Source organism: Eucalyptus grandis, chromosome 4 (assembly GCF_016545825.1).
Source record: "Eucalyptus grandis isolate ANBG69807.140 chromosome 4, ASM1654582v1, whole genome shotgun sequence".
Lineage (NCBI taxonomy): Eukaryota > Viridiplantae > Streptophyta > Magnoliopsida > Myrtales > Myrtaceae > Eucalyptus > Eucalyptus grandis.
The window spans coordinates 14,578,509-14,592,882 of NC_052615.1; positions in this window are offsets into that span (position 1 = coordinate 14,578,509).

Here is a 14,374-nt window from a genome sequence, read left to right on the forward strand (position 1 = left end):
TGCTAATCCTCTTTAGTTTCATTTTATTAGGCTAATATCACGAAAAATCAAAACTAGTACATTTATGATACATTTACTCTAAATTAAATCTTTGACTACCAAAAATCTCAAACTTGTACATTTGTAATAAATTTACTTTTTATTAGTTTTCGTTAAATTTATCCCCTCTCTCAGGATTAGTTTTGATTTTTTTGTTATAGTAATTTATGATATTCGCAATAACCGTAAATTGAATAAGAAGAAAAAGGAGGGAACAAGCCATGGTCACAATCTGATAACTTGACGGATGGCTTTTCCGACGTGGAAAGGCCGGCGCAAATCTTCTAGAGAATATAAAGCCAAAAGGGTTGATTATTAAAACCAAAAATAAGGCTGAAATTGACTTAATCGAAGTCATTTGCGTGCACGACAATAAAGTTAACTCAAACCCAAAAAATAAAAATAAAAAAATTATAAAGAAATCAATTTAACCTAGAATGACGGCCCAACTACCTTGCCACTAAAATTTTCAATTTTCGTGGATTTCGTTCTAAACTTTATCTTTATTTATGTATTTGTCACTATGTATCCTTTGATTGTGTGGTGCCAATTCAGCCGCTCCCTTTCGTAGTTCACTTGGTAACCTCAACAAAAGGTCGACATCGTTGAACTAGTCTATATGTCTGTCATCTTGATCCATCTCTTTTTCCATAGCTGGCAACATGATTTGATACAAACTATATCAAATTTCTCAATTGCATATGTCGTTTATGAATTTTTAATTTATTCAATGTAATCTCAAAACTTTTGCTATTTAATCAAGTGAAACTTTTTGATGCCCAATTTCAATAAACTTGTTTATCCCTTCGTTTCGCCTCCTTAAATAATATTTCGGGCTCTCGCGTGATATGCGACCCGACCAATTTTTCGCTTCTAAATTTTGAATGTCTGCTTCTTAATTAGTGCTCACCATTTCTATATGTCATTGTCATGTGATATGATCATCACCTAAAATACTTGCTCTATGTTACTGCTTTCGCTTGTCCAAAATGTCATCAATGCAATCTTTTGGCATAAGACAGTGACCTCCTCATGATTTGTCCAAGCAAATTGTTCTTTTTTTATTTTATTTTTTTTTTTTTTCCTATTTTTGTTTTAATATTCTTTCGTATACAGATCATCCTATCTAAGCTTATCATATCTCTTAAGCTGGGTTATTTCATTTATAGTACATAAGTTCCATACTTGTCTGAGTATCTTTGCGACATCTTGATTTTCAATTATGTTTCGATTAGATAAATCGGGCTTTTCATCAACGCGCATATGGCCTTTTTCATTTTAGTTGGCCACTTACGAGATAACTAGTCTATCAAGTGAAGCCGTTAAGGAATCTAAACGCGACAGACTTGAGAATTCGACCAAAAATTGACTACTCGACCGTGTTAATCTGCAAGGGTCAATACAGCACTATCAAAATCGATCAGAGATCGGAGATAGGTCGGTTCGACAGAGGCATGTAATTAAAATGTAGGTGATTCCGCCAAATTGTAAAATTCTCGTCGAACGGCACTAAACTGATTTTTCGTCGTTATTATACTCTATGCTCGTATTTGAAATCTCGAGATTTCCACGACAACCAAAAGTCGGCTATGAGTCGAAGATGTACAATGTGGCTCGAAAATAATAGACCACCAGTCAAATGCACAAAAAATTCCTAAAAGTTACTCGGTAGGTTAGGTCACGCTAAAATCGCGTCCGGTTGAAATTAACCACGAAATTAAACCCGATTTCAAAAATTGAAAGTTCTTTCATATCACGATTTATTTTTGGAACGTCGACTCATCCTTTGCAGAATTTTCGGCGAGTCTAGATTTTCGAAAAAAAATCAAAATTGGACAATTTTGGACCGGGAAATTCAGATGCCCATTTTTTAGCGCACTTTTGGCCGTTAAGTTGGATCAATTGGCAAGAAAAATTGTGGAATGGATGTGGATACCTTGGCTAGTATTTCTGGGCACCAATTGGGATTGTTTTGAAGTGGAATTGAAGTGAATTGAAGGGAAAGTGCACAAAATTCGTAGCTATGGGTGGTGTGCAACATTTGGACCACCTTTGGTGGCTTCTTAGGGAAGTTTGATGAAGGATAATGGGTAGGGGATAGGGCTGAAGATGGTGGGAGCCAAGTGATGAGTATTTGAGATATTTTTGAAGACTTTTGTGGCATTTGGTTCCCCCTCTAGCTGCAGCTCCTCTCTTCTTCTTCTTCCTTGCCTTAGTTTCTCCATTGTTGTTGTTTGTGAGCTCAAAAACCAGCAGAAGACCAGCAACACCGAAGCCAAGCCTCCGCACGCTGTCCGCACGCCATCCAAGCACTATCGAGCCCGTCAAAGCTACTCGCCCATGCTCACACACTGTCCCGCGTTCCGCACATCTAGATTGTCATTTGTCGTTTGCTTGGCCGCCATCCAAAGCTGTCGAGCCACCTCCATCGTTGTCTTGAAGCCCCCGATGTCACCTAGACCCGCCATCGCCGCCTAGCCACCCAGCTTCACCCGCCAAGCCCCCGATCAGCTTCTTCAGCCAATAAGCAGAAGCTGAAGTTTCAGCAAGGGCTGAGATTTCGTGAGCCTTTTTCCAGCCCCTTCTGGACCCCGTTGGGTGTCGCCGTAAGCTTGAGTTTCGCTCGCCTCCACGTCGCCGTCGGCATGGACTCATTGGCTCGCTAATGCGATAAGTTTACTTGCTAAACCTCGCTTAGGGAGTTAACTATGCTTAGTGGATAATTAGCTTAGCCTAAGATTAAATTAGGTGGTTAGTTTAAATTAATTAGTGATTTAGCTGCTTAATTAGGCTTATTAGGTGGTTAGATTAGATTAGTTAAGGGTTAATTAGGTTGTACTATTTAATTAGTATAGTGCATAATTTTTCTAGATCCAATTAGGTGGTTAGATTAGCATATTTAGCTTAATTATGCATTTTTGTAATTAATTTGCATTTATTTAAATAAATTTGCAATTTATTTAATTATTTAATATTTTCCTGAATTTATACCGGGATAGCCCATGGCCGGAATTTCGTGCTGATTGTCGTAGTGTGATTAGTTTATACAATTGAATGATAATTTGTGCAATTGAGTGATGATTGTGATTTTTGGATTATTATTTCAAAATTGTCAAATTTTGGTATTTAATTAGAAAATATCGGCCGTCGGGTTTTGACACCGAAAATGTTTTTAAGTACTATATCAAATAGTGAGATTTTAAAGGAATGATATCAATTTTGATGGTTCGATTTGACTGTGTACCTACACGTGATTATTTTACCGAATGTTTTTAATACGAAAAAAATAGGCCAAGTGCATTATCTTAATTGAGGCATTTGAGTGCAAAGCACGATGTCCTTGGCCGGGATTAAATGGATGTGTGATGGTTATGAGAACCCATCTCCGATGTGCGTCGGGTGGACGATGCTCCTATATGGAATACCCCTAACAACGGATGCCGGATCGCGGTTGAAGCCGGACCGAAACTCCTTCGGGAATGTCATCTAGAGGTAGACATTGCCATGCTTAAGGGATGAGGTGATGCTTGATTACACCAGAAGACCGATGTGTGTCGGGTAGAACATGCTTGTGCGGGCAGTAATCAATTAGAACACGTGAATAATTGAGATAAACGCAATTGATTATGGAACAAAATTGTGTAGTACGGAATAGGACGTGTCATAGCGACTTGGCCTTATAATTGGGACCTCTGTGATTGATTGAGATATGAGTGAGACGTTCCAATTGATGAGTGCATTTACTGCAATTATATGTGATATGAATTGTACTGACGTACAGAAAGGAACTGAGGCGAGGTGAGTTTTCTATGATGTGTGATTAGACTGCCTCTAGGCGTATTTCCTTCCTAATCGGGGTTTAAAGTGTGAACTCACTGAGACATTATCTCACTCCGTTGTGGGCTTAATATTTGCAAGTCCTTAGATGGAGGCGAGGCCGGTTCGTTTTGGACAACCACAAGGGTATACCGAGTAAAGTACCAACGTCCCTATCCCCGAGAGTCCCTGGCTCCATGAGCTCATCATGACTACTATCTTAGTCGATGAGGGCCTACCACAATTGGTACCCCATTGATTCAGGACGTGGTTCCATCATGGGCCTAATGGGGTACAAGAATGTCCCCTACAGGGTTTCGACGTCCCCGCCGTTGCGATTAATGTCACTGCGAGCGAGGGGATAGCTGACCCACCTGACGGTGTCGTGGTAGACCCAGAACCCAAGTAGATAGGGTCCGGGGTAGAGTTAGCTAGGGACTTCTTTTTGAAACCTCAACTTTTATGTATATAAATTTATAGGCTAACCTTGTTTGTTTATAAAAGAGTGTTGTTTGTGAAATTTGTTGTCCTGCTTTTCTATTCCATGTTGATTGTTGTCGGGGGATTGTTTTATTTCACTTTCACATGTACAATAAAATGATGGATCGGCGATGCGTCTTGGGACATCACAATTTTATCAACCATCGATGGATGTACACGCGCTCGAGGTTTGGGGCGTAACAATATCCCACCCGAGGACATTACCAAATTCCATCCGAGCATATCTCATTCATAGAAATTATCAATCTCCAAGAAAAATAAACATTTCATCATTGACCGCCATGCCCCTAGTCCATGAAAAAGTTTTAACTTGTAGTTTAACTTGCAAATATTTTTATTACATAAGAATCTGTTAGCATCATAGAAAAATTGAGAATCCGTACTTTGTTTTTCTCTTTTGGCTAATTAATTCACATCAAATCAAAATCATAAATATGGTAGGAGAGAATCTCCCTACCATGTTGATTCATATGTGCTATCCATGTTATATCGACATGACATGAGTCCAAAGAGCGTGCCATTGTCGCCAAAAAAGGGAAAGGAAAATAGGCTTTTTTTTTTTTGTTAATCTTTTAATTTCTTCCCTATTTTTTATTTTGCTAGAGCATTTCTTCCCTAATTTCAATATAGACCAAAAATGTGATTTTTCGAGTATATATTCTTGGCTTGAAATTAATTGCCTTGATAAGCTGTAAAGATGCAGTAGGAAAGTGACGCCTTTGGTGAAGTAGGAGTGAAATTGGATTTGATTAGTGTCACCGATCCAATCCAATTTTACCGTAAAGCTCATTTAGGCTTTTCAGCCCAATTCGAGCCCATGAAGCCTCATTTCTTGGCCCACCAAGATCCCCAACCCAGAATAGGTCCAATTAAGATAAAATGAAAAGTCCAAGGGAGCTTGTACCAATCAATGGGCAAGCCCAAGACTGGCCACGAGGAGGCCCATGATGGGCCCACCAAGTGCCCATCTTGTGGCTGACCCACCCTCTTCATCTTTCTCTCTCCTCCCACAAAACTTCCAATTAAAGCTCTATCAAAAACAACACCATCACTTTACCAAAATAAATAAATAAATAAAACTTTACCAAAAAAAAAAAAAAAAAAACAACACCGTCATTTTCTAACCCATATTTAATGAGCTGGGTTGTTATGTGGGCTAGTTATATTGAGTAAGTGGGATTAGACCCAAATCCATCAGTCCTAAATGTGTTTAATACAAGTTCACAACTTAGTTAGATCCAACCCACCTTAATGATTCTCTCTTCATTCTCTCTTAATCTTACAGCTAACTCATTTCGTGATTTCATGACTTTTCCTAGATTTGGTTAAATATAAAAATATTTGAGTATTATTAGTCAAGTGAGGTTGGGTTTGTATGAGTTGATCCGAATATAGGTCACTAGATTTGTATTACATGGGAATGGATCAATGAGTTAAGGGCACGCATGACAAATTTTTGAAACAAAAATCAATTTTCTAGCCGAAAATTGATTTCTCGATTTTTATATCCTAGATGAGTTTTAAAATGTGTTTAATAATAACTCAAAATTTCTATTTATGGAACAAAAAATTGTTTGATAACAAACAAAAAAAAATTCTATTATAGGCAGAGCAGCCATCGTCTAACAACAAGCGATCAATGGCTAGCGTCTAGTGACTGATGGCGGGCGTCCAACGGTGAGCTTCCGACAGTCGACGGTGGGCGTCTGGCGTCACACGGGCAATGGGTGGGTAGCGGGCGGTGACAAGAATACACGATGAAAATAGTTTTCATTTCTCACTTTTGTTCTAGATAGAAAAGCTAAAAATTTTAACTTCTCCAAATCTATTTATGGAATAGAAATCTGTCCCATAAATAGAAGAATAAAATTATGTTACTGAAGGATTTATATTTCAAACTTAGTCCGGGGAACAGAAAAACAAAGAAATTAGAAACATAAATTTTGCCATACATGCCCTAAATGTCTCAATTTGGATCAGACTATTTTCGACCCAGCCCGATTAACCCGTTTGACAAGTCTACTTCCGACACTCCTTATACTCATTTTTGGCACTATTGGAAGACAATATAACAATAGATTCTTAGAGGACAAAAGACCAATGTGCAAAGGGAGCACAAAGGATATTTAATGATATAAGAATAGGAATCAATGGGTGATTTTGGGACAAATATCCTAAGTACATAGGCCAATTTTTTTGAGGGAAAAAAGCTATCCTTCTCTCTCTCTCTCCAACCATGAGCTCCTTCCCTCTCCCATCTCTGGCTCTAATTTCTATTTTCTTAGACTCTCTTCTCTTACTCTCTAAATGGCCGAGAGCTCTTTTCTAAATTTTTCTATTTCCATGGCACCACAACTCTCTCATTCCTCACCCTCTTCATCTTGCCATAATGTTCATTCTTCATCTCCTTCTCATTTATTCATTAAAACTGTAATAGTTGAGGCGATTTGACTAATCATAGGTCAAAAAGTCAAAAAGCAAGGAGCGAGAACCCACTGCCTTAGCAGAGTATTAAAGAAAGGGAGAGAGCTCCATCCCTTAAATGAAGAAATAGAAAAAGAAGAAAATAGAATAAAAGGGAAAGGAAAGGTGAAAGGGGTACACACCTTACGGCCTTGTCAAGCCAAATTAACTTTGTTTCGCAATGTCCAGTAATAATTCAAGCCATTTGTTCATCTAATTGGAGTACTTTTCGCAACTATAGCATAAATTCAAATTTATGTGAAATTTTAACTACGAGGTCTAATTTTTGAGTAATTAAGCTGGGGAATTTCATGGAAATGAAATATTAGGGTGTTGTAGAGCCATGGGGTTTGACGAAAATTGATTTGGAGTAACGGATTAGTCAAAGTAAAATTCTAAAGTCTCACACTCAAGCTCCGCATTGTGGATAGCTTTGAATAATCGCTTTGGGCAACATTTTATTCGTGCATGAGAGTCATATTATTAGCAATTAAGCTTAGCTTAACCGATTCATAGTCGATGTAGCATTTTACTTGATTTTGACAATGTTTCTTGTATATTTGATAGGATTGCAAGTTGAGAAACCTCCGTAGTTTGGTTTTAGGCTTTCCTAGGTGAGTGATGCTATCCTTTTTTTTTTTTTAATTATTATTATTTTGAGTTTCTAAAGTGATATGGATTAAACATAGTATAAGTTATAAAGTGGTTTTGTTTTGTTTTGTTTTTTTTCTTTTTTTGCATTAAAGTCTAGATCGAACATTTACTACTTTTTTGGGTTTGTGAATGATTTGAGAATGATTTTAGGAAATGCATTGTGAGAGGATATAAATGTATTATTTTGCGAATTGGTTTATAGAATGAGTTTTGAAATGATTTGAGAAATGCCTTACGAAAAGTATTTCTAGTGGATGAGCTATGTTGTAAAAAGTTATCTGTTTGGTTTGTGAAATGTATTTTGGTTTATGAGATTGATTTTGGATTGGACTTTTGGTATCGTAGCAAGATTGTTTGATGCTTTATCGTATTGGAGCAAGATTATTTGATGCTTTATGGTATTGTAGCATGATTGTTTGAAACTAAATATCACTTTTAACCCAATTATGAGTTTTAAGGTATGTAAATTGATTTAAAGATATCCTTCTTGGCTGAACCACCAACTAATAATGAGTGGAGACATTGTTAAGGGCGAAGTCTTAGTTGCCTTGTTACTAAGCATTGTGTCATGGCTATAGGTGGATATTGAGCAATAAATTGGTAAACGGAATGGACCATTGACGTGTGATTGAATAGAGATTGATCAATGGACTTGAGCATGGATGTTTGAATTGTGATAGTGTATGTATTAAATGAGTTTGAATTATATAAAATTTTGGTGAAATAAAATAACTCATATTTGATTTTATATGTATATTTCATCTTGGGTTTGGATTATGAGTTCCTAGTATTGTTTTTCATATGCGCATAGTGGATACTCGATCTACTTAAAAAAATATAAATTATTCATTGCACAGTGATAATTAATACCATTCATCTCAAATGTTTTTCAAGCTCCTTAGTTAGTTGCAAATAAAATGAGAGCATTCATGTTATCTCCGGGACATTTTGATAGAGAGATTTTTGGGTATGAGTTTATGTTATATATTTCTGAGCTGTATCTGATTAAGATGAATTTGCTAGGTTTAGTTGTTAGTTGGAGATGTACATATTCTTTTTAAAGGATAAGTGTTCCAAAAGTCCTAAAACTTGTCACGAAAATGCATTTTAATCATAAAACTTGCAAAAAGTGCAAATAAGTCCTAAAACTTGTCAAAATAGTTCAATTGAGTCCTAAAACTAACACCGTCGGTATTTTCCGTTAAAAATGATGACGTGGTATTTTAAATTATTTTTATTTTCCAGCTGGCTTTTTAAATTATTTTGTATTTTCCAACTGGCTTTTTAAATTATTTTTATTCAATTTTTAAAAATATATATTTAAAAACTAAAATTCATTTTAAAAAAAAACTATTAAAAAAAAAAAAAAAAAAGAAAAGGGTAGAGGAGGCGGCCGTCCATCGCCGGAGGGGCCGGCGACGGTTGCTAGCCGCCGCTCGACCAAGGCGAGGCCTCACCGGCCCTGGGCGAGGGCTCGCAAGGGCCGATGACCCTCGCCTACGCGGGCGAGGCTCGCCTGCATCTAGCTAGGCATAGAGACGCGGAAGTCGCTTGGTCGCGGGCGGAGGTCGCCAACGAGGCCTTGCCCTGGTCGGGCGGTGACCGGCGACCATCGCCGGCCCCTCCGCGATGGGCGGCCGCCTCTTCTTCCCTTTTCTTTTTTTTTTTTTTCTAACAGTTTTTAAAATTTGAATTTTAGTTTTTAAATATAATTTTTTTTTTAAAATTGAATAAAAATTATTTTAAAAAACCAGCTGGAAAATAAAAAATTATTTAAAATACTATGTCGGCGCCATGTCAGCATTTTCCGTCAATAAAACTGACGGCGTCAATTTTAGGACTCAAATGAAATATTTTAACAAGTTTTAGGACTTATTTGCACTTTTTGCAAGTTTTAGGACTGAAATGCATTTTCGTTATAAGTTTTAGGACTTCTAAAACACTTATCCCTCTTTTTAATGGATTACACAAACTCTTATGTTGTACCTAAGTAGGTGGTTTATCATACATACATATATAGGTTGCATCTTCCATGTGGAAGGATGGTTGTATTATTTCCCACTTTTTTTTTATGGATTATAGGTGTGACATCTATTAATATAAAAACTTAGGTTATAATTTGTGAAATTGTGATAGTTTTTTATTTTCTTTTTAAGTATAGTTTTCATAGAACATTGTGAGATTGTGATAGTTTTAGTGCGGCAATATTTTAGGTGGTAAGGTTATGTTTTGCATTGGATCCAAGTTATCATACATTTTGACTTAAGGACATTTGTCTCATTTCGTAAGAATAGTAAAGGCAAGACAGTCATTACCTTTGAAATTAGAGATATGTTTCAAGGTTCTCGAGGTGCACCTTCAAAAAGGAGACAAGCCAGTCGACATGATAGCAGTTCCAACTCAAAGAATGCAAGGGATGAACCCCTTCAGCCTATCACCTAAGCGGATTTATCTAAAACTTGTCAAGTAGTACTTGACTTTGGAAGTAAAGCTACTAAGTCTGAACATAATGGGGAATGCACATATGCTCGATTTAGACAAGCAAACCCACCCACTTATGATGGGAAATTGGATCCTCTCTTAGCCAAGCATTGGATTAGAAAAATAGAGGGGATTTTCAAAACTGAAAGAGTTTATGATGATCGAAAAGTTGATTTTGCCATCCAATATTTGGAGCGTTGTTTCATTATTGTATAAACCATTCAATCCATATTGAGGGTTCATAAGTTACGAGTGAATGTCGGAATTTGATCATGGATTTAAATTACTAGAATGTCTGATTGATTTCCATTGATTTAAATTGTACAAAAAAAGTACACATGAAATCAAAGAGAAATCATGAAGAGAATAAAACATATAACAGGAAAGTGGCAAAGGGTTATCAATCATATAGACATGCATTTGAAACTTGTGAGGTTTGACGCCTAAAGGTGAAATACAGTTGGCTTAAGGTTCCCATCCAAACAAAATAGTTAGGTTCGTCCATTTTAGTAAAATTCACCATGCCCTTTCTCTCATTGAGATGAGCAGGGATGAGGATGATTTGCCCATTTTCGTAATATTCACCGATAGGGTCGTCTATCTTCGACACCATTTTAGGGGGTTTCTTAGCAATGCAATCCTGAGTTTTAGATCACGACTTTTGTGTGCATTCGATGTAATGCTAAAATGAATAAATCACGCAAGCTACTTTATATCAAAACAATGCTTCATTATACATTCATATAAACATATATTTATACTTCTTCCTACAAGATAAAGGTTGGCACTTACTCCATTCCTTATATCTCCCAACCTACATCAACATTTAACACATTGTTTTCTACTTGATTTTGACACACTACTTGCCACGAAGACACGTTAGTTAACAAAAAAATCAAATTATTTCCACACTGAAGTCCTTTAAGTTCTATAATCAAATCTCTAGTGGAGTCACCAAGCTATTGCGACCCTCTGAAATGGGTCTAGTAAAGCAGGTTTACAGATTCTATTGAAGGTGGACCAACGGCCTTCAATCGACACAAATTCTCCCTAACTCTAACGTCGTACAACATTGGGACATTCATTAATTGATTAACTTATAAGAATTCTATCATGTGTGGGAATCACCACTATCCTATTGAGGTCAAATAGAAACCAAATGAGATATAAAAGTATATGCCACTTCCTACACAACTAGAGGTCAAGGCACGAGAGACTTGATTATACTAGTTATTCAACTATTGTCATTTTTGAATAACTTGATTTATTTGTTAACTAGGTGTCTCATGCCTCCTAATCTTTGATTATGAGACCTAAATTTTTTGTACATTAAATAATCGTGCAATATTTTTGTGTTTATTATGATCCTAGTGTGTTGCCTAGCTATCCAACTAGGCTAAACAAATAAGAGGAACACACTCAAGTAAATGCCATAAAGGAATGACAGCAAACACATCAAAAGCAGTAATAAAAGAGTAAGTAAGAAATGAAGTATGTAAAGTAATCCAATATGGTGATAAGCAAAGAATATTACATGGCCATGTTATGATCCCAGAGACATTATCCCTCGAGAGCTTGACTTGATACAAGTTGGGTAAAGAATATTCAAGGCTTTGTTATGAGTCTTGGGACATAATCCTCATGAGCTAAATGATTGAAATTGAATTTCAAACCTAATTCTAAAGAGAATGCTCTACGAGGCTATTGAAATCAACAAGCGTCAATAGGGATTTCTCCAAAAATTACCCGCTTTACATCATCTGCTTGAGAATACCATGGATTGTCAGTGGAACCTATCCATTTTGTGGTTTGATGGCATACTCTTAACCAATCGTGGCCCATTAATGAGGGAGACTAAGTGTATCCCAATAGTATTGGATTTCTTTCTCTTATTATTACCTAGGTCTAAACTAACCAATGATTAAATCTAACCATTATTCAAGATAAACTACCAATTATTCAAAGAAAAGTTCACTAAGCTATTCTAAAATAGTATGAAATAAACCTATGCCTAGGTGAATAACTAATCATATCCTTAAGTTACTCAACTAAAGGCAAAGTATGATCAAACCTAATATAAAATTCAAACTCTAAAATTAACACTAGTCCTAATGGAAACTAATGCAAACCTTCAAGGTCCTCCAATCCATTCCCATGACTTGGTTTCATCCATAATGGCATGGCATTAACTCATGTACCACATTCAATGAAAGCATTAGAATGTTCACACAAAAGGAATTGACCATTAAGGAATTCAAACAATTCAAAGGATTGATCTCTGGACTTAGAGTTGACTGTTTCTATTTGGCCAAAAAGTCAACCAAAAAGTAAAGTCTTGATTTAGTGATAAAATGATGTCTAATCACTAATGATTTGTATTGCTCATAGTTTTTACATGCAATTGGATGCTATGAATGTTTAACCAACTAATTTTTAGTCAAGAATCAACTCGTGTTGCAATCGGGGGTCTTGAGTCTAAAATTTTGATAAGTTTGATTGGTCGATGAAAATTCAAGTGCCGACATACTTCAATTACCTTCCATAATGTGTCCAATAGTGCAATTGCTGAATCAAAGGGGGAAAAGAAACCAATGATGCGTTCATGTTGGTGAAGTTGCAAAGGGGGAAATAAAGTTTGTGTTGAAGATGTTTAAATTTATTTCTATATTTCATCCATATTAAGGTATCTAAAATGGATGATTGGAAGATCAAAGTACATGGTTCACGCATGTGGCAATTAATAAAAATGGATATGATCCTTATTGACAAGAAGTCATGCATTTTTCTATATTCCACTTAATCATTATACATGTTGCTCTTTTTAATTTTCCAAAGTATACTACATTGAGTTATATTGATTACATTTTTTCCTTCACATCATTTCTCCAGCATGAGCATATTCATGCCATGATGATGAACAATATGTTTCATTATTTTCAAAAGCAGCGGAAGAAAGGGAATATTTATTTGAACAGAAAAAAGTCATCACAAGTCCCTAGACTGCTGTGAGATTTGCAATCTAATCCTTAAACTTTTCATTTGTTCAACCAAGTCCCTCAACTTTTCTACAATCATGTGGTACTACTCACAAATTTTCAAAATTACACTATTGCATAAATTTTGGCATATCTTTTAATTTGAGTGGATTTCCTAAATCGACAAAACAAAGCTATTATTGATTACCTTTTTGGTCTTTATGAATATTACAATATTCATATTTAAGTAGATTTTAACTTATGATTGTTGACACCTAAATTTTATCTAAATATTTATAATTAATTTGCATATAAAATTAGGGACCAATTTGGCCATAACAAAAATGATTTTCGTATCATCTAGGTATTAATATTATTTGCATCTACTAAATTTTATGTTGTATTTAATTTTCCCTTATTTTATCCTGCTTTCGGATAATTATTTTAAGAAAGGGGACCCATGGGGGCTTTCTTCCCCACGCGGGCCCGAGGCCCATTCCACATTTTATTTCTCTCGGCCCGGCCCCTTCCCCCTTTTCTTCTCCTTCTTCCTCTTTCCTCCTTCCTTCTTCGTCCCTGCAGCTCACGCGCGCGAGGGCAGCTACGGCAGAGAGAAGAGGGTAGACCGGCGACGGAGGGGACAGCTCGCAAGCGCCATCAATGCCGCCGAATGGAGCAGCGCGAAATCCGGCGAGAAACCCGGACGGAGGGGACGTCGCCTTTAATGCAGAGCGGGCCTCCGCGGAGAAGAGGGGATGGGACACCGGTTCGGCCACACCAGGGTCGGTCGGCGTGCCAAGGACGGGTGGCCGAAACCTCCTTCGACCGGACCCTCCAGCCTATAAATAGGGCCTTTGGTAACTTAATTAAAAGAAGACGAAGAGAGAGAGAGAGAGATCTAGGGGAGAAGTTTGGAGGAGAGTGAGATCTAAGAGAGAGACGTCGAGATCTGGCGAGGGGGAAGCCCGAAAGAGAGAGTGAGAGAGTCCTCACCGGCTACCGCGCCTGAGTTGCGGCCGACGACCAGCCGCTGTGCTTCCTTTCCCCCGCACCAAGCTCCGGTAAGCGGGGCTCTGTTTTTGCCCTGTTCTGGGCAGGCCGGGCCGGAGCTCGCGGCCGCCCGGTTGCGCGAACTCCGACCCCGTTTCTTCCCCCTTTGGCTGCTGTTTTGTCGATGTTTGTTCGGCGAAAGCTTCGGCTTTGGTCCCGATCCGTTCGAGCCGAGAGTCCTGCGTTCCAGTCACGTGCTCCACCTGTTCGATATATTGCCTGAATGAGATCCAGTATTTTTTTCCACGTTTTGGTCGAAATCGATTCACCCGTGCTTGGCTGCGTTCCCTCGAGGTGTCGTAGTCGGGGTAGCCGTGTTGTTGCTCGGCTCGTGGCCGCCGTTGTAGTCGTCTACGGACGTCCCCCGAGTTCTTGCGGGTCGGTTGCCCGAATGG